Source organism: Felis catus, chromosome C1 (assembly GCF_018350175.1).
Source record: "Felis catus isolate Fca126 chromosome C1, F.catus_Fca126_mat1.0, whole genome shotgun sequence".
Taxonomy (NCBI): Eukaryota; Metazoa; Chordata; class Mammalia; order Carnivora; family Felidae; genus Felis; species Felis catus.
The window spans coordinates 86,285,443-86,307,151 of NC_058375.1; the positions used below are offsets into that span (position 1 = coordinate 86,285,443).

Genomic DNA, 21,709 nt, shown 5'->3' on the forward strand with positions numbered 1-21,709 from the left:
TAACCGACTGAGCCACCCAGGCGCCCCAATTATTAAAAATTTCAAACACTTAGAAAAGTTGAAACAGTTTTATAATAAACATCCATATAGTCACCTCTTAGGTTTATTCTATACTTGTTAACATTGTGCTGTATTTGTTTTATCACATGTTTATCCATTCATCCATCCATCAACCCATCTTATTTTTTGATGCATTTCCAAGGGAGTTGCAGACGTAAGTACACATATTGATTGCATTTTGCATGAAAGATAACCCCCTCATCTAGGTAAACAGATTAACAAAACATAGCTTATTTTGATGATAATGAAAGCAGTTAGTCAGAATACATATTTATAATGCCATTGCAAGTTTGAATCTCACATCTGGCGGGGGGGGGGGGGGGGGGGGATGGTTATAAAGAACTGTGATTCTAGGGCTTAAAAAAAAAGAAAAGGATGAAATGAAAGCCTTTTTAGTTTTAGTTTAAAGAATAACAAGGATAGGGGCACATGGGTAGCTCAGTTGGTTAAGCATCAGACTTCAGCTCAGGTCATGATCTCTCAGTCTGAGTTTGAGCCCCGCATCAGGCTCTGTGCTGACAGTGCAGAGCCTGGAGCCTGCTTTCAGATTCTGTGTCTCCCTCTCTGTCTGCCCCTTTCCCACTTGTACTCTGTCTCAAAAATAAACATTAAAAAGTAATTAAAAAAAAAAATAACAAGGCCTAGAGAGTTTTCTTCTTTATATTCCGCTTGCAGGTAGGAGAGTACCAAATCATCCCTCAGGGTGAACATTTATGCTTTTCCTGAAAGATCTTTAAGCAGTTTTCATAACCTTTGTCAGTAACTCATTTTTATACCCACACTGTCAGAAATTCTTCCTTATATCTAATCTGTGACCTTCAGGCAGTAGTCATAAAGTGTGAAAGATATAGATAGTCATAAGAAGTTAATACTGATGGCTTTTCCATTCCATTGTCATAAACACATCATATAGTAGTTATATTTTAAAGTGATAACAGTTGGGACACTGCATTACATTATGAACAAATCATAATTAACTTACATCTAAAAGAAGTCATCCTTCAATTTTCCTATTTCAGTTAATTGTTTGCCTATTGAAAAGAAGACATCAGGGCTACTGGGTAAACTCCATGTGATCTTATTGTGAATAGAGAATATTATTTTACTCTGAAGCTGGCCTTTTAACCTCCATGTTCCCAGAGATTGCCTCATTGTTAGAGGATATCTTGATTAATATTTGTAGAGCTTAGACACCTCAAATTGATTGATAGCCATTATTTTCTATCAATTCACAAATAAGTGATAATTAAGATAGCATGGTGTTAGGGAAGTTCTATTTACTAAGATTAAGACAAGATTTGAAGTTATTCTAATGTGCATTGGCTTAGGAAAAAAATCACTTTATTCAGTGATTTTATTTACTCATCTATATGTTTTACATCATCTGATCATGTAAAATGTGTAATACTAAAATAAAAAATCTAGAACTATTTTCTGTGAAAAATACAGGATTTTTTGTTATTAATGCAGGCTTAATAGGTTGAGAGTAACCATGTGGACTGATTTTAAGAAAGTTGCCTGGAGACCTGTGTTTTTGTGTAAAGTAGCTCCCTAGGATATTTACTCTTGAGTGTGTGTGTGTGTGTGTGTGTGTGTGCGCACGCGCGCTCACATGCGCATGTGCGTGTGTGTATAAGTAAGCTTTTTTCCTTTGTTTCTAACCCATTTTTATATTTGATGATTTCTTTCTCCATAGTCTACTGCTAAGAAGGTAGAACCAGAGATACATAGTTTTGTTCTTCCTATGTTTAAACAACTACACAGTGCCCTTTTAAGATTTATGTAGGGAGTCATATCACAATTAGCCAAGATTTGTCAGGAGAAGGAGGGTGGTTTCCCCTTCACTCAAAAGCCAAAATTTTTGAAAAGGGGCCTACCAGGCTCTATATTAGTCACATGCTCCCAGTCACTAGACCACTGTCCTACATCTCTGAGTCACCTCCTGCTACAAAAGCTGCAAAACTGTACACTTCCAATTACTTCATCTGCTCTTTTCCCCTATAGCACTGTTCCCCTTCTAATGTAACTGTGTGATTTACTTATTTGTTGTGTCCATTTTTATCATCAGTGTCTTCCTAGAATATAAACACTACAAAGGCAGGAAATTTTTTTTTTCCATTTGGTTTACCAATGTGAACAGTGTTTGGCATGTGCTCAGTAGATATATGTTGAGGGGTGCCTGGATGGCTCAGTGTGTTGAGCGTGCAACTCTTGATTTCTGCTCAGGTCATGATCTCAGGGTCGTGAGATCAAGTCCCGAGTTGGGTTCCATGCTGAGCATGGAGTCTGCTTGGGATTCTCTCTCTCTTCTTCTCTCTCTGCCCCTCTCCTGCTCACATTCTGTCTGTCTGTCTCTCTCTCAAAAATAAATAAACATTACAAAATAAATAAATAAAATATTTTAATGTCATTGAGACTTTGGCTTAAGTCCAGGAGTTTCCACTCAGTAGTTCTGTTATTGCCTTTCTAAATCTCAAGTTGCTTCATCTGTGAAATAGAGATAATGGTACCACCTCTCATAGGACTATTGTGAGGATAAATGAAAGAATACATATAAAGGGCTTAGCATAGTACCTGGCAATTGGTAAAGACTCAATAAACATTGACAGGTAATAGAGTTTGAAATTAATTTTATTCTTATCTGCAGAATCTATCAGATTATGAGAATTAGTGTTCTCCATCCCACTTAGATTGGTTCTTGTTCTTTTTCCCACTTCACAATAATTCTATGAAATAATTATATGAGTTCATTAATTATAGACCAATCCTTTAGATACTATACTTTATTGATTCACAAACGGTCATCCTAAGTGAACATTGTTATACTCTGAGGTGCTCTTTCTGAAAAAAACTGTCTTTGTATCATTGTGGCACAGAGTTCAGCACTGTAGACTTGGTTAGCACCAAATAAGTGTTGCCTGGTAATTTGCTAATACCTAAAGTATAAGATGGCTAATACACAAGTAATATTTTAGTACATGAAATATAGTGAGCAGAAAAGGCGTTCATTTGGGATCTAAAAGTTTTCTAGATGCCCAATAGCAATTAAAAGGATAGTTGTGGTACATTCATACAATACTATACAGTAAAAAGAATGAATGAGCTACTGTTAAACAAAACAACATGAATGAATCTCACAAAGAAAGTTGAGCAAAAGAATGCCATGGAGACAGGATATACCTTACATATAGCAAAGTCCTCAAAATAATAAGTATATAGTTGGATGGATTTTTAATTTGTGTAGTTGTTTAAACATAAGAAGACTGAAAGTGTGTATCCCTGATTCTACCTTTTTAGCAATAGACTTTGGAGGAAGAAATCACCAGGTATGAAAACGGGTTAGAGGGGCGCCTGGGTGGCGCAGTCGGTTAAGCGTCCGACTTCAGCCAGGTCACGATCTCGCGGTCCGTGAGTTCGAGCCCCGCGTTCAGGCTCTGGGCTGATGGCTCAGAGCCTGGAGCCTCTTTCCGAGTCTGTGTCTCCCTCTCTCTCTGCCCCTCCCCCGTTCATGCTCTGTCTCTCTCTGTCCCAAAAATAAATAAAAACATTGAAGAAAAAAAAACTTAAAAAAAAAAAAAAACGGGTTAGAAACAAAGGGGAAAAAAAAGCTTACTTACACATACCTGGGCTCTTTGCACTTTGTGGCCTTTGTTCTACTTCCTGATCTAAACTTCAATAGTAAGTCTCTTCCTCTTACTCCTCCTTCCCTACCTTACCTCCTTTAAAAGATTTTAATATGAAAATGAGCAGTATAATAATCCCTGAAGCCTGGAAATTAACATAACCAGAATGTAAATTTTTTAAACCATATTAGTTGTGATTAAATATGTACACTAATAAACTATGTAGACCTTGAATTACTCAAATTTAGCAGCATGGTCACTTATCGTACTTAGAGTGATTTTTTTTTCCATGATAAATCTAGAAACATTTTCAACCAAAATTAAACCCCTGCCTATATCAAATTGCAGAATTTCCACAAGCTTAATTTTCTTCGGGTGGATTTGGTTTGCATTTTCTAAATCCTAGGCAGGCATAGGATATGATTTATTCTAATCTTAATTTCCCTGCATTTTACTTGATTTTATTTGTTTTTTTGGTTTGTTTCGCATTAATATTTTCCGATTCTTTGAATAGCATTGTTTCTTTTTAGCATTTTTTAACAACTTATTATAAGAGCTCATTAAATTTTCTGAAAATAATGGCTTATTGGGATCCAGGCTCACATAGAATCAATTTCAATCCTATCTTTTCTTCTCGTTACTGCTCCTTTTAAGGTATTCATTAAATAATAGTTGATGGAATTCTAACAGTAATATCAAAAATATTGTTTATTCCATGTAAGTCAATTGCAAAAGCAGTAGAAAGCTGTGGGTAAGAGCTTGGGCTTTGGAGTCAGACTACAGAACTGTACAAATGCAGATAATTAAAGTACTTCTCTCATAGGATTGTCATGTGGCTTAAATGAGGTAATAGTCCATACAAAATGCTTTGAACAGTGTCTTGTACTTAGTAGTCATTCAGTAAGTGTTATCTGCCAGTGTAAATAATTACTGTCTTTAGGGTTCTTGTGAGGATTAAATAAGATAATATGAGTAAAGTATGTGTCAAAAGGCCTACTAAAGATTTTCTCTGGCTGGTTGTTTACACAACTTCTATGTGCTCTGGTCAGATTGTACCATCCTCCCTCCCATAAAAAAAAAAAAGTGAATTTGCGATTAGAATATTTGGTATTCAGAAGACATGGATTTCCAGGCTAATGCTTAAAGCTTTTAAAAATTATAACATGAAATGTTATTTGTAATGAAAGGAAGAAGAAAGTGGCACTGAGACCTTTAAAAAACTGAGTTTTGAACATTTTCCTCTTGAATAAAGATGTGATGACATTTTTTAGTTTCTAATAATACTATCCTGTGGCCAGTTAAACTTCATCAGTAGGTTGGGGGTGTGTAGGGCATGGCTTTGTAATACTTTGGGGCCATAGAAATTACACTCCAAATCATATTAATTTTGAGACTGGCATCACTCAACATTATTTGTTTCTGCTCACCTGTGCTTCTGTCTCCCCCCCCCCCATGTTTCTCAGTAATAGAATTCCTCGTTTTGTACCTAGTTCATCACTATATGCATCTCTGCCTTATTATTTCAAGAGATTGAACCATACAACTGATATGCTTAATAGAGACTTGATTTCTTGCCCTTGACTCCACCTCACCATAAATGTTCCCTTTTGCAAAGCAAGACTCCCCAAAAGCTAGGTATTTAGCTGTGTGAAACTGTCAGGTTCACTGAGTACTTTTGAACGGGTTGTGCCCTGCACAGCTTTAGGAAGTGCCAGTCACATGGACTACATACAACCTGCTCAACTGGTCATGGTGGCCCAGTGACCTGTTGCCTATTAACCTTTTTCACCTGCTGTGCTTCTGCTTGGATAGACACCCTGGATCTTATGTTACTTGACTTTTTGTTTGTTTTAAACTAATGATACGTGCCATATCATTATATGCTGAAATAACACTTTAAAGAGTGGTCTTCACTGGACAACATGTGCTGAGGTTCATGCCCCAGTGTTTATAGTCTTCTTTAAGTATTTGATACCCTGCGCTTTGTATCTTGTCTCTGTTTGGTTTGTCTCAACTTTAGTGGCCACCCATTGTTCAATGTTGTTGCGTCCACCTGGAAGACTCCCATAGGAATCTTACCCTTTAAGTTGTGATTTAGAAGCCCCTCATCTATGGTATCTTCTCACCTCACCTAAGCTGCAATTTCTTTCCTTCCTCTTTTGATTTTCTTCAATATCTTATGTTATTTCTTTAGTTACACTGTAGATTTTAGGGAAAAAGGGCAGTGTTTTATTTGTCTTTATGTCCTCTGTAACACCTGTATCAGTGCTTTGCCCATGATAGATGCTAACTGAACATTTGTAGAACATCTTGGTGAAAGTGCTGCTTACCAAGAGCATTCAAGAGACAACACACTTAATGAAATCCAAAGGAAAGAGGCCAGCAACGGGGAAGTCACTTGGTAAACTACTGTAGTGAATTATGCCTGAGGTGATAATCAGTCTTAAATACACTGTATTTAAGCAAGTAACTTGAGTGAGATATGTTGATTGTATAACTCAATGTGAATGACCATGACCAAAATTAAATGGGGGGGGAGAGCAGATACTGATTAAAACCTGACATCAATCCAAACTGGAAACAATTTCTTACATTTAAAAGTTTTGTCAAATGTCAGAAAAATAAAAATGAATTTTTTTTTCATTTAGTTAACAGCACTCTACATTCAGTTAAATGTTTAAAACCACAAAGAAATGGGTCCTAGGAAATTTCTCATCTGGCCTTTCTAGAGCTATTGTCACATTGGATTACTACAAACAACAACCCCACTTTTATGGTAAGATTTCAACAGAACTAGAATGAGTTGTGGGATTTTACTCCTCTCTTGTAACCAGCTGGACATAGGAATGAATAGGCATATTGAGAGAACTGAGATTATTACTCATTTCTGCAGATCTTTGGGCAATACTTTTACACCCCTCACCCATAAAGCCTCCTGAGAGCTAGCTGTACTTACTTCCAGAGGATCACATTTTTGACAGATTCCTGCACACTCCTGAGGTTCATCACATGCGAAGATTTAGCGTAATTCCTCCCACAACTAATTTGAAGCCCTGTAATATCTAATTGGCCATAATTGTGCCTGCTTCAATACAAAACAATATTTATGTGCCTGTCATGCATACGGCTAGGTGTTCTGTACTCTCGGGGTTAAAGAGAAGTGTAAGCTACTATCTGTACCCTCTAGAGATTATATTCAAGTGGGGGAAACAGCATAAATAGCTGTGCTCCATAGGGACAAGTTAATAATATACAGTGATACATGCTATCCTACAGGTACAAGTAGTACAGCAGGGGAGTGGGGCAGGGGAGATTAATTATACTGGTTACTGCTCTAATAGCTTGGTCTAATACTGTTCTTTTTATAGTATCTAGGTAACACATAAAAGCTCTTTCTGGATGTTTGACTGCTTACCAGATAACCAAAGGTTATTTGGTCACAGTTTGGGGGAACTGTGTTGATGGGATGTTGTCCAGGGATCCCAGCTTGTTGCAGATGGGACGGCATTGCAGGTGGACTTCAGCCTTACAGACACGTTACCTGGAGTTTTCAGGTTACCCAGAATGCCAGCTTCTTAGCAGTAGACTAACACTAAGAATGCTCTCTCTTACCCCCTGATTAATTGCTCTTCATATATTGTTAGTTTTGTCTCCTAAATAACTCTTAGATCTTTCCAGTATGCTCCATGACCACTGTTCAAACCTTAATTCTATCTTTTGTCATTTCTCACCTGCACCTTGGAGTAGCTTTCTAACCCACCTCCCTTATCTAAAATATTGCCCCAATCCATTTTTTTACACTGTAAGAGTGTGCTCTCTAAAAAGAAATTTCATTGCAATCTCTTTAAAATTCCTCAGTCCTTCTGTCATATCCACATATAAAAAGTCCAAATTCCTTAGACCTTTCTAATTTAGATTTTGCCTATTTTTCCAATCCTTGCTCCATTCTTCTGTTTTGTATCCTTTATTGCAGCCATGCCAAACTTGACTTCTCCAGAGGTCAAGTTTTCTTTCTGTCACCATTTTGCTGCTGTTCCCACTCAGTGGAGAACCACCCCCCCCCCCCCCGAGCCATCTTCCAAGTAGACTCCTCTTCATTGTTAGGAGTCAGTTCATGTAGACTTTGTTCCAAGAAGTCTTTTTTACACTCTTACATCTAAAACAGGGCCTTTTTTTGTGTTCTCATTCCTGCACCTAGTACTACATATCCTCTTACAGTAATTCATTGTTTCAGGTCCATCAGTAGAGTTTGTACTCTTGGCAGGCAGAAGCAGTGTTCTCTTCATTTTTGTAACTGGGACATAGTTATAATATTAAGTGAATGAAGTAAATAGACACTTGGTATTCTGGATTTGATTTCCTAATTTTTAAGCAGTCTTAAAGATCTTTCACATGAAGTGATTTGTAATTTGCAGAGGCATAAATTTAAATCAGGTGCCCCGTGGGATCGGTGTGCAGGAATGAGTCACTCACCTTATGAAGATTCTAGCCAGCTACTTAACATCATCATTTCAGAGCGGCTTTTTTTTTTCTTTATGCAAACTGCCAACATTCTATTGTAAAATTTTAGTTATAGGATGTAACCAGTCAGTTTTTGTGAGCTGTTTTAAACCATTTTCATAGAAAAATGCATAGTGATTACTAGTTTAAAATGTTGTAAATATTCCTCCATGGTATGGCCATGCTTTCTGGGATCTCCACTTAGGTATCTGTTTCAATAGCTAATTCCTGGCTTCCTCAGGAAAAGGAAACATGGCATGGAAATACTTCTTATTCTTTGGGCTTGATATTCTGCATGGTACTCATCTATAGATAACTTGCATAAATTGTTACTTGTTTTGTATCATTTTCAAAGATGAGTGGGCTTTCCTGCTAATGAGTTGCAATCCCTTGTCCCTGTAAATAATTTTTCTTTGAGTGGTAACTTCAGTTTTCTCTTTGTAATCCTTTCCCTACGGTTGTTTCTCCCCCCCCCCCCCCACTCGGAATACAGTATTCCTCATCTTGTTTGATAAATATGTATCCCTCTACCCCTTCTCTGAATTTCTTTGGCTCTCTTCCCCCACATTCCCAGAGACCTTGCTTTACCTATTATGCTCTTCCACAATTTCCATTTCTCCCTCCCTGCTGGATTTTTCCCTTTAGCATATTAGAATGTACCCATACTAAAAAAAATCAGAACAGTGGTGCCTGGGTGGCTCAATCAGTTAAGCATCCGACTCTTGGTTTCAGCTCAGGTCATGATCTCATGGTTCATGAGTTCGAGCTCCACATCAGCCTCTACACTGACAGTATGGGGCCTGCTTGGTGTTCTCTCTTTCCCCATCTCTCTGCCACTCCCCTCCTCTCTCTTTCTCTCCCTCTCTCAAAATAAATAAACTTAAAAAAAATAATCAAACAGCTTTCCTCTAATTGTTGCCCCCATCTAGCTATTTCCCAAAACTTTTCCTTCCTTTCACACACAAGCATATTGAAACTATAGGCAGAGGTCATCTCAGATTCCTCATCCTCTCTATTTGTTGTTGTTGAGAGAGAGGGAGAGGGCACAAGTGAGCAAGGGGCAGAGAGAGAGAGAGAGAGAGAGAGAGAGAGAGAGAGAGAGAGAGAGAAAATCCTACGAAGTGCAGAGAGAGAGAAGTGGGGCTCACCCGAAGCAGGGCTTGTGTTCACCCAAAGTGGGGCCCGTGCTTACCCAAAACAGGGCACAAGCTTACCCAATGCAGGGCTTGAGACCATCCGAAGCAGGACTTGAACTCACGAACTATGAGATGGCCTGAGCCAAAATCAGATGCTTAGCTGACTGAGCCACCCAGGCGCCCACGTCTCTATTTTCTTAATCCACTTTCAGTGAAACTATTCTTGCCATGGTCTCTAATGACCTGCATGGTATTAAACCAGGGAAAAATCTGCTACTGGATGCAGACACTATTTTCTCTTGAATTCCTGTATGTTCTAAGTCCATCTACTCCTCAAATATTGGTGTTCTCAGGATTTGTTTCTTGGTCTTACTCTTTCTTTACCCTGTAAACTCCTGTGTAATGATCTTATTTGCTCCCATGGCTCCAGAGTCACTTTAAAGTTATGACTTTCATATCTGTATTTTCACTTGGAATTTCTCTCCTGAGCTACCATCTCATCTATTCAACTGCATACTTAATTCTTCCATAGAATTTCTATGTGTGCAAAACTGAACTCTACTCTTCCTACCATAGATGTTTTTCTTCCTCAGTTCCCTTTAGTGAAGAGAAGCACCATTGAAACCGAACCCTGATATCTCCCCAGTGCTTATCCCCTCAAATTCAATTGAATCCAATACAGTTTTACCTTCTTATGTCTCTTGGTGCTGATTTATTTTTTCTATCCTAATTCCAAGGCTTTACTGTTTTCCTCTGGAACTACTTCATCACTTCCTAAGACTGATTCCAATTTCATCTGATATATAATCTATTCATAACACTGCTTATAAAACTTTTTTTTCTGAAACACCTCTCTTATGAATTTATTCCCCTGCTTGAAATTCTTCAGTGCTTCTGCACCACATCCAGGATAAAATCCAGACTTCTTAGCATAGTGTACATAGGGATGTTGTGTTCTGGCCTCGTGTTTCTCTCTAACCACAACTCTTACCTCCTTTATGCAGTTCAACTTTGTATCAGATCCCAGGTAGCACTCCATTCCACCTTCCATGCTCCTCTCTTTTCCCTTCTAACCTCTTCCTCTTGGCTATTCCCTGCTCCATTCTCATACATCAGTCTTGATGTCACTCCTTCCAAGCCTCCTGCTTCTCTTCATCTATTCAGTTGGCCTTACCTTACTTATTATTTCTGTTTATTTTATAGCACTGATTAAGTCTGCTATAATGGTTTGTCTGAGTCTTTCCTAGAATGTAAGCTCCCTGGCAGTAGAAGTTACGTATTTTGTCTTTGTATCCTGCTAACTAGAATGTACCTATGGAATATACTTAATAAAAATTTATTGTATAAAAATATGTCTCATTTCTGGTTACTTCAGAAATAATCACTACTATCTACCATGACAGTGCTTTTAAAAAAAAATTATGTAATGCACAATAGGCTTACTCTTAAAAAATGGTCACTCCTATATGAACCAAAGAACTTAAAGATCGAGACAGTAGCTCAGGAATACATGTGACAGTAAATACAGTAAGACCTTTGCACTGCAATTCTGACACTAACTACCTAGAGTTAGGCCAGACTTCATAGGGTAAGGGTACAGTGCTCCACAAGACTGTTCTTGTTTCAGATACAACCTGCAAGCCTGAGAACTCCAGGGCTACCCTCACTTTTGACCAGCTGGTTACAAATTTAGGAGGTTCCCATGTTCATTAGAACAACTCACAGAACTCAGGAAAGCACTATACTTAGATTGTAGTTATAGATAGATAGATAGATAGATAGATAGATAGATAGATAGATAGATCAGAACTAGCCAAAAGAAAAGACACCTAGAGTGAAGTCTGGGAGGGCCCCAAATATGAGATTTCCATGTCCTCTCCTCTTGTAGTCAGAGCACTCTCCTTAGCCCCCCATTGATGTAAGACAGTGTATAGGGGGAGTTCATCTGAGCTTCAGTGTCCAGAATTTTTAGGGGGTTTTCATTACATAAGCATGATTGAATCATTGGCTATGAGGTTCAATTAAGTCTATGTCTCCACTTCTTCTCCTGATGGATGGGCAGATACCATGTGGCTCAAAGTCCCAAATTTCTAGACATGTGATTGGTCTTTCTGTCTTGTCCAGTCCCCATCCTGATTCTCCCGCTAATGTAAACTTTCTTGGAGCCCACCACGAATGACAAAGACACTCCTATCACTGGGGAAATTCTAAGGATTTAGAGCCTACCACCCAGGACCCAGGGACAGGCCAGTCACATTCTTCATCCAACAGTCTTAGGCCATCTAAAATAAAAAAAACAAGTTGGTCACCAAAACTGAAGCATGTACAAAACCTGAATTACGCTGATAGTCCAGAATTTGTTATAGTCATGTCAAGAAAGGGCCATGTTCCAAAGGAAATGAAAACAGGATATTGAAGAGATACTCATACTTTTATGTCCATTGCAGCATTATTTCTGATAGCCAAGATACAGAAACAACCCAAGTCTGTCAATGGATAATGGAGAAGATGTGTGTGTGTATGCACACATACACGATAGAATATTATCCATGAGAAAGAAGGAAATCCTACTGTTTGCAGCAACATGTATAGAACTTGAGGACATTACACTAAGTGAAATAAGCTAGACAGAAAGACTAATACAGCATGGTATCATATGTTCAATAGGGAAAAAAAGCCAAGCTCATAGAAACTGTATGGGGTGGACGGGCTAATGGAGAGTATGTAAAAGGTTGCAAAGTTCCAGGTATAAGATAAAGTCTAAGGTCTAATATATAACATGGTGACTATAGTTGATAATATTGTAGAGCTGAAATTTGCTAAGAGAGTAAACTTTATTCTCATATAAAAAGGGGGGGGCAAGGAATTTGGAATTCATGTACAGATTGTCTAAATGACACTTAAAAACTGAATTGACAGCATAAATTTTCATTTGGCAGTCTGCTAGAGGTTGTCCATACCAAAAAAAAAAAATGATCAGAATCAGGATATACTTCTGAATTAGATTACATCAACTTCATTTAGAGAATGTGTTTCAGAAATTCCACTAATGCGGACAGTTCATAGCATATAAGCAGAATGGAACTTGAATGATCCTTCGAAAGCTGATGGTCTGTGAAATCTTGCTGGGTCCTACATCATTTAAGTTAGATTGAATAGACAAAGTAATCTATAGTCCTTAGACATGTTATTTTCTCCATGTGGTATTTCTTACTGATTTAACTTAAAATTTTAAAATTCTGTTTACCATTTAATCCAGGATTTGTTTGTAAACAGTAATTAAATCTTGGTTAAAGTTTCTGCCTACATTTACAGGTACTTTAAGTAGTCAAACAATATTAAATTTATTGTACCAATATTGACACTTTCTTATTAAGATACGTTAGAGTGAAGTATATAACTCCTAGGAAGAAATCTAACAGTCTATCTAGGACTTTAGCCTCCAAAACTTTTAAAAATTGTAATGTAAGGAAAGAGGGTAAAATGACCCAGTGCTTTTTGGTAGTGTGAATAAAAATTATTTGTGATTATAAGATCTGTTTATGCAGAATGGCAAAATCCTTTAACCCTTCTACTGATAACTGCTATACATGATGGGTAAAATGTTTAACTGAGCTGGCTAGAAATTTTGAAAACTCAGAGGACAAAAGCAATATGGGGGTGCCTGGGTGGCGCAGTCGGTTAAGCGTCCGACTTCAGCCAGGTCACGATCTCGCGGTCCGTGGGTTCGGGCCCCGCGTCGGGCTCTGGGCTGATGGCTCAGAGCCTGGAGCCTGTTTCCGATTCTGTGTCTCCCTCTCTCTCTGCCCCTCCCCTGTTCATGCTCTGTCTCTCTCTGTCCCAAAAATAAATAAACGTTGAAAAAAAATTAAAAAAAAAAAAAAGCAATATGAATACAGAAATCCAGAGAGATGAAGTAGCACTCAAGCTGCTTTTTTGCCCCAGGGATTTGTGCAAAAGCACTTGGCCCCTGAGCTCTATTTCCACAACTCAGGGTAACCAGGGCGGGAGACCAACTACAGCCTACCAAAGCCAAACGGTCTAGTAAGAGACCTGTTGTGAGGAGATCTATACTCAAAAGGTTTCACCTTCTGTATGAGGGTGAACTAGATGTAAACCTGTCCTACAAAGGGGGACAGCAAGGAATATTAACAAAAAAACATTCCGTTGGCTGGAAGTCAGTAAACTGCATACCTAAATCTGCCGGCTGCCTGTTTTGTATAGCCTGTGAGCTAGGAATGGTTTTTACATTTTTAAATGGCTGGAAAAAAATCAAGAGAAGAACAATATTGCATGACATGAAAACTCTATATGGATTTCAAATGTTAGTGTCCATAAGTGAAGTTGTATTGGTACAAAGCCATGCTTATTCATTTACGTGTTATCTGTGGTTGTTTTCACACTAGAACAGCTGAGTTGAGTAGTTGCAATAGGGACTGTGCATGGCCTGCAAAATGTAAAGTATTTACTATCTGGTCCTTTACAGAAAATGTTTATGGTTCATTATGGTTAGAAATTATTTGAGCTTTCTTCAAGTAGCTCAATGATACTGCACAGTCTTTTGTTAAATAATAGACTTAAAGTCATTGATAGTACAGTAACTTAAAAGCAAAGAGACAGAACTTAAATTCCTTCAGTTCTGACAATCTGTGTGGCCACTGATTTTATGTTTGTGTTTAAATCTTAAAACAATGAAGCAATGTGAACTATAAGAGACAATATTTTACTGAACTTCAATAGCTTTAAAATTGAAATAGACTGTTATTAACAGTTAACTTTTTTAAACTGAAGAATAAATCAAGAAAATAATTTCTTTTCTAAGAAAATAATGTCTTATAAAAGCATAAAGAAGCAACAATCTTAGAAAGCAACTGATAAATTGAAATTTCATCAAAATCTAAAGTTCTGGTCAAAAGACGTCATTAGGAGGAATCAAGTCTCATACTGAGAGAAAATATTCAAGATGCATATATCTGACAAAGGACTCGTATCTGAATAATTTATTAAGTTCCTTCTCATAAGGAAAACTCCTTATTTCTCCCTTACTCTTGCATTGCTACCACATTACTTCCAACATGTGGGGTTTCCCCCCATCAACCAATTCTCCAACACCAGCTGCATGTCCTACAGTTCAGTTCTGACACTAACCAGACTTAGCACAAGTTCCACAGGTTAAGGTCTCAGTCCCACAAGACTGCCCCCCACTTTAGAGGCCAATCACAAGCAGTAGGTCCCCAAGTATGATCTCTTTTCCAACACCAAGCAATTCTCCCGTTCTCAGTGGATACAGACTGTCTTACAATGTAACTAAATTCTGACACTATGTAACTGGAGATGGTATCAGATCCCACAGATTAAGGGCTCAGTCCCACAAGACTGTCCCCGCTTCACATGCCAACTGAAGTCCAGGTTATTACCTTACCTAACTAGATAGGAGGTTCCTCCCACCCTCTATTTGGGTTTGATTGATTTGATAGAGCAGTCCATGGAGCACAGAGAAACATTTTACCTATTAAATTATTGATTTATTTTAAAAGGATATAACTCAGGAGTGGCCAGATGGAAGTGATGTGTAGGTGACTTACGAGGGAAGGGGCACAGAGCTTCCCTTCTGTCTGGGCTCACCTCTCTGTCACCATCTCCAGGTGTTCACCATCCTGGGAACTCTGAAGCTTCTACTTCGGAGTTTTTATGGAGGCTCCATTACATATGCATGATTGATTCAACCTCCAGGCCCTCTCCCCTTTCTGGAGGCTGGGGGCTCGGGGATGGGATTGAAAGTTCCAACCCTCTAATCAGGGTTGGTTCCCCTGGCAAGTGGCCCTCACCCTTTGGCATTTACAAAAGTTAGCGCCTAAACATTAACTCAGGTGTGGTTTAAAAGGGCTGGTTGTGAATGACAAGACACTCCTTACCTTTTTGGCTTTGGAACTATTTCAGGAACTTATGACAAAAGGGCGAATAGTATAACAAAGTTACCCCATGGCCCTTAAGCAGTGCCCCCCCCCACACCTCCACTTATCAGGAGGGGATAGGTTCCAAGACCCCCAGTAGATCCCTGAAACTGCAGATACTGAAACTGAGAGTGAGCCCTGTATATAGTATGGTTTTTTGTATACGTGCATACATACCTATGATAAAGTTTGATTAATAAATAAGACACAATAAGAGACAATAATAATAGAACAATTATAATAATATACTGTAATAAGTTATGTGAATGTGATCTCTCTCAAAATATCTTATTGTACCATACTCACCCCCACCCTTTTTTTTTTAAATTTTTTTTTTAATGTTTATTTATTTTTGAGACAGAGAGAGACAGAGCATGAACGGGGGAGGGGCAGAGAGAGAGGGAGACACGGAATCGGAAGCAGGCTCCAGGCTCTGAGCCATCAGCCCAGAGCCTGACGCGGGGCTCGAACTCACGGACCGCGAGATCATGACCTGAGCTGAAGTCGGATGCTTAACTGACTGAGCCACCCAGGCGCCCCACCCCCACCCTTTTTTTTTAATGTTTACTTATTTCTGAGAGAAGCAGAGCATGATCTGTGGAGGTGCAGAGAAAGAGGGAGACACAGAACCCAAAGCAGGCTCCAGGCTCTGAGCTGTCAGCACAGAGCCTGACGTGGGGCTTGAACTCACAAGTTGTGAGATCGCAACCTGAGCCAAAATCGGACGCTTAACCAACTGTGCCACCCAGGTGCCTCTGTACTTACCCTTCTTGTGATGACATCAAATGATAAAATGCCTGGGTGATGAGATGAAGTAAGGTGAATGACATAGGTACTGTGATGTAGCATTGGGCTACTAATGACCTGGCAGTACATCAGAAGCAATGTCATCTGCTTGCAGGTAGAGGTTCACCATGGATAACTGAAATAATGGAAAGTGAAACTGCGGATAAGTGGGGCAGCGAGGGGGGCGGGGAGAAACTACTGTATAGAAAATAACAAGGTTTTAGGAGGATGTGCCAGGAACAGTAGATGAAGACTATATTTCTGGTTATAAATCACAATATCATACCAGGTAACCCACAACTTCTGTCCAGTTTAGCTATAAATTGAGGGTTCCCATGGCTCCTTCAATTTAATCATCTGCCAGAACAGCTCACAGAACTCGGGGAAACATTTGTGTTCACTGGTTTGTTGTATAGTAAAGGATATGATAAAGGATACACAAGAATAGCTATATGATTAGATACATAGGTTGAGGTCTGGAAGGGTCTCAAGCACAAGAATTGTCTCTGTGGAACTAGGATATGCTATCCTCCTGGCACATGGTTGTGTTCACAGCCTGGGAACTCCCAAACCCTGAACTGTTAGAATTTCTATGTCGACTTCATAACATAGACATGATTGATTGCTAACTCTGTTTACAGCCTGTCCCCTCTGCAGAGATTGCGGGGGGGGGGGGGCGGGGGGGGGGGGTCTGAAAGTACCAAGCTTCTAATTGTGGCTCTCTTTCTGGCGATCAGCCCCCAGCCAGGGGCCCACCAAGACTCACCTCATTAGAACAAAAGAGGCTCCTGTCACCCATGAAATTCCAGGGCATTCAGAACCTCAGTGTCAGATGCCTCTGTCACTCAGGAGATTACAAAGGTCTTAGGAGGTCTGTCTCAGAAAGCCAGGTCAAATTTGACTAAACGTTAGAACAAAATATTCTCATAGCATCCCTATTTTATAAGCATTTTAGGAGCTCTGTGTCAGAAATTGGGAGCAGTGACCACCAACATACATATTATTATTTCACACTGCTACTCAAAAATAAGAAAACTTCATTTTAAAAACTGCCTTGAATGACGACACTTCACCTGAGAATGAATCTGAGATTGGTTAATGGCTAGTAAGCACAGGAAAAGATACAAAACATCATTAGTCATTAGAGAAATGTAAATTAATACTAACAGTGAGATTCCGCTTTACATCTATTAGAATGGCTAAAATTAAAAAGATGAACACCACCAAATGTTGGCAACGATGTAGAATATCTGGATTCTCTTATCTTGCCAGTAGAGTGTAAAGTGATGAGGGGACTTTGGAGGCCTGCTTGTGATTAAATGTGTACTTACCCTATGACGTACCCATTCAGCTCCTAGTATTTATCTCAGAGAAATGAATACATATGCCCAGGAAAGGACTTGTACAAGAGTTTTTGTAGCAGTTCTATTCATAAAAGTCTCACACTGGAAACAACCCAAGTGCCCATCAAAAAGAGAGTGGATTTTGGGGCACCTGGGTGGCTCAGGTGGTTAAGCATCTGACTTCAGCTCAGGTCATGATCTCGTGGTTCTTGAGTTCAAGCTGCTCATCGGGCTCTGTGCTGACAGCTCAGAGCCTGGAGCCGGCTTCAGGTTCTGTGTCTCCCTCTTTCTGCCCTCCTCAATTTGTGCTCTCTCTCTCTCTTTTAAAAATAAACACTAAAAAAATTTTTTTAAAAGAGTGACCTTTTAGAGTGAGGGGAGACTTGGGGTGCCTGTGTGGCTCAGTGGGTTAAGTGTCCAACTCGGCTCAGGTCATGATCTCACGGTTCTGGAGTTCAAGCCCCACACCAGGCTCTGTGCTGACAGTTCAGAGCCTGGAGCCTGCTTCGGATTCTGTCTCCCTCTCACTCTGCCCCTCCCCTGCTCACATAGTGTCTCTCTGCCTCGCAAAAATAAATAAATGCTAAAAAAAATAAATAAATAATAGAGTGAGAGGAGCCTGTAGAGGGAGAGGAGGAGGAGGAGTGTGGGAGGAAGAACAGTTCATGTTGCCTGCCCATATATGGGCCTGCAGTAAAAACAGATTGCATATACCTCTCTTGGAGGTCAAGTCTTAGTGTCTGATGGTGAAATCTTCAAACACTTTGAGCTATGATTAGGAAGCCCTTCCTGTGTCAGATGTTGCACCCAACATATCCAATAAAGAATTAGTTTCCAAAATATATGAAGAACTGGTACAACTCAATACAAAAAAATCCACAAATAATCCAATTAAAAGATGGGCAGAAGACATGAACAGGTATTTCTCCAAATAAATACAGATTGCCGACAGACACATTAAAAGATGTTCAACATCACTCATCATCAGGGAAATGCAAATCAAAACTACAATGAGATATCACCTCGCATCTGTCAGAATGGCTAAAACCAAAAGCACAAGAGACAACGAATGTTGGCAAGGATGTGGAGAACTAGGAACTCTCTTGCACTACTGGCAGGAATGCATACTGGTGCAGCCACTCTGGAAAACAATACGGAGATTCTTCAAAAAGTTAAAAATAGAACTACCTTACAATCCAGCATTCACGCTACTAGGTATTTACCCCCCAAATATGAAAACACTAATCCAAAGGGATACATGCACCCCTATGTTTATTGAAGCCTTATTTACAATAGCCAAAATACAGAAACAGCCTGTGTCCATTGATAGATGAATAGATAAAGAAGATGGACAAAGAAGATTCCACACAATGGGATATTGCTCAGCCATAAAAAAGAATGAAATCTTGCCATTTGCAATGACACGAATGGAACTAGAGAGTATAATGCTAAGCGAAATAAGTCTGTCAGAGAAAGACAAATACCATATAATAGCAATCATGTGAAATTTAAGAAACAAAGGAAACAACTAAAAGAAAAAGAGAGAAACCAAGTTAACAGACTACTCAAGTATAGAGAACAAACTATCAGTGGGAAGGTGGGTGGGGAAATAGGTGAAATGGTTGCAGATTAAGGAGTGCACTTGTTGGAATGAGCACTGGGTGGTGTATGGATTTTTTTTTTAATGTTTATTTTTGAGAGAGAGCATGAGTGGGAGGGGGCAGAGAGAGAGGGGGACAGAGGACCCAATGCAGTATCAGCACTGACAGCAGTGAGCCCGATGTGGGGCTCAAACTCATGAACCATGAATGAGACCATGACCTGAGCCGAAGTCAGATGTCAACTGACTGAGTCACCCAGGCACCCCTGATGTATGGAATTTAAAACTTAATAATAAAAAATTCTTGTGAATGTTGAAACAAAGAGAAGCCCTTGCTGTGTCATCTCTCCAACTTTCCACTTGATAAGGTGTCCTGTTCTTTATTACAGGGGCACTTGCCTTGCCCTTGGTTGTGTTTCTGGATAATTTGTTTTACTGTTGCCTTTAAAAAATATTTCTCTTCTTTTTTTCAGTAATTTTATTTTATTTAACCTTTTACCTTTTTCTTTTTAATGGGAAATAGAAGAGACAGCTCATTTACCAAAGTATTTGAAGATAATTGGGTCTGCAGAACTATTCATCAATTAGGTAAAGTCTTCATTGACAATAAAACTATATGTATCATGAGTAACCTATAAATTTTTAAAAATGTTTTAATGCTGATTTATTTTTTGAGATAGAGACAGAGTGTGAGCAGAGGAAGGGGAGAGAGAGAGGGAAACACAGAATCCGAAGCAGGCTCCAGGCTCTGAGCTGAAGTCAGACACTTAACTGGCTGAGCCACTCAGATGCCCCATGAGTAGCCTATAAATTAAGTATAGGTCCTATATCCCAAGACCAGTGTTAAAAAAGAAATATTTTGTCTAATTTTGTTTTTAATTCATAGATCCAATGGTCTTTCTCCTGAATGCTGAGAGAAGCCCTTCAGAAGTAGTTTTAGCCTTGGGGAGGCCCAGATAATTTGTATATATGTATCTGGTTAAGAAACACACATAAGATTATTCTTTTATCAAATAAGTATTAAGATTATATGTCAAACGAATTTCTAACAATTGTGAAATTCAAGTATTTTAGAAAGCATTTGCATTTCAAGTAATACTTCTTGATTTTATTAGAGGCAAAGACTTAACCTTGACAAATAACTTAAGTACTATTTTATCATAATGAAATAATTCTATGTACCCATTTCTCATAAATGCTTTTTTTTTATTAATTGTACTTACCTATATATCCAAACTTTAAGTATGACCACTTAACAAACTGCACATTTAACACATTTTTGGAATCTTTTCTGATACCAGAAAAGTATATAGATTACCCATGATTTTTTAAAGTAATATTTATTAATGAATATATTTGCATTTATTTCCACAAAAAAAAATTAGAACTTTTCTAGGGATTTTCTTATATCTCTTAAAAATATTACCAGAATTTCCATTTTAATGTCTACTTTGTCATCTGTGACATGAAGCTAATTTTCATAATGCTTGACCTCTAAACAGCCGTGACTGCACCTGTTGCTGGGGTGGCCCCTCAGGGAGTTGTTCTGGCTTTGGGGAAGACCTAAATAATTTGGTTGTGGGGAGGCCTCAGCTGAAGAAAGGGAAAATGTTTTTTGGAACATTTCAATTATTATTCCTACTAATACATTGCAATTAGGCTTTTACTTCCTCAACTGCCTTTCACTTTTCAATCCACTGCAATTCTGTCCCCTTCCCCCAAATTCCATCAAAATAGGTTTCACTGGGGTCACAATCAACTACTAAGTGTTAAAGTCCATGAACAGATTTCAGCTCTTATCTCATGTGACCCCAGGCATGGTGCCTGACACTTTTGATCATGTTGATAATCTTTTATTTTTGGCATCTTTGATCCCTGTCTTCAAGTTCTCTACGTCTCTGACTACTTGTCAGTATACTTTTGTTTTCCCATTGACTGTTGGGTCCTGTCTTCACTCCTGTGATGGTTAACTGTATGTGTGAACTTGGCTAGGCTGTACTATCCAGTTATTTAATCAAGCACTGATACAGAGTATTTAGTGGATGTGGTTAACACCTAAGATCAGTTCACTTTAAGAAGATAATGTGGGTGGGCTTCATCCAATGTTGGAAGACTTTAAGTGCAAAAACTGAGATTTTCTGGAGAAAAAGAAATTCTGCCTCAAGATCAACCTCTGCTAGAGTTTCTGAGTTTCTAGCCTGCTGGCCAGCCCATCATAAAAATTTCAGACTTACCTGCCCTTCGGGTTTCAGAATGCCAAACCTCCACAATCATATGTGCCAATCCTTGAAATAAATCTCTTTAGGGGCGCGTGGGTGGCGCAGTCGGTTAAGCGCCCGACTTCAGCCAGGTCACGGTCTCGCGGTCCGGGAGTTTGAGCCCCACGTCAGGCTCCGGGCTGATGGCTCAAAGCCTGGAGCCTGTTTCTGATTCTGTGTCTCCCTCTCTCTCTGCCCCTCCCCCGTTCATGCTCTGTCTCTCTCTGTCCCAAAAAAAAAAAATAAACGTTGAAAAAAAAATTAAAAAAAAAAAAGAAAGAAATCTCTTTAAAATACACACACACACACACACACACACACACACACACACACACCCCTCCTATTGGTTCTGTTTCTCTGGGGGACTCTAATTATATATCCCTTTGCTATATATTCATCATGCTTCATATAATTCATCCATTTAAGTTCTTCAACTATGTCCATAATAT

The 21,709-nt window shown here is 39.0% G+C and overlaps 1 protein-coding gene across 1 annotated transcript in view; it reads right to left on the reverse strand.

Moving 5' to 3' along the window:
- DPH5 (diphthamide biosynthesis 5) overlaps positions 1 to 21,341 on the reverse strand; it is an 80,599-nt gene extending 59,258 nt beyond the window's left edge. The window contains exons 1-2 of the mRNA XM_045036301.1: positions 21,237 to 21,341; positions 16,039 to 16,195 (exon numbers count right to left, since the gene is read on the reverse strand). The gene's annotated coding sequence lies outside the window, so the exon portion shown is untranslated. The remainder of the gene's footprint in view (positions 1 to 16,038; positions 16,196 to 21,236) is intronic.
- Positions 21,342 to 21,709: the final 368 nt, after the last annotated feature.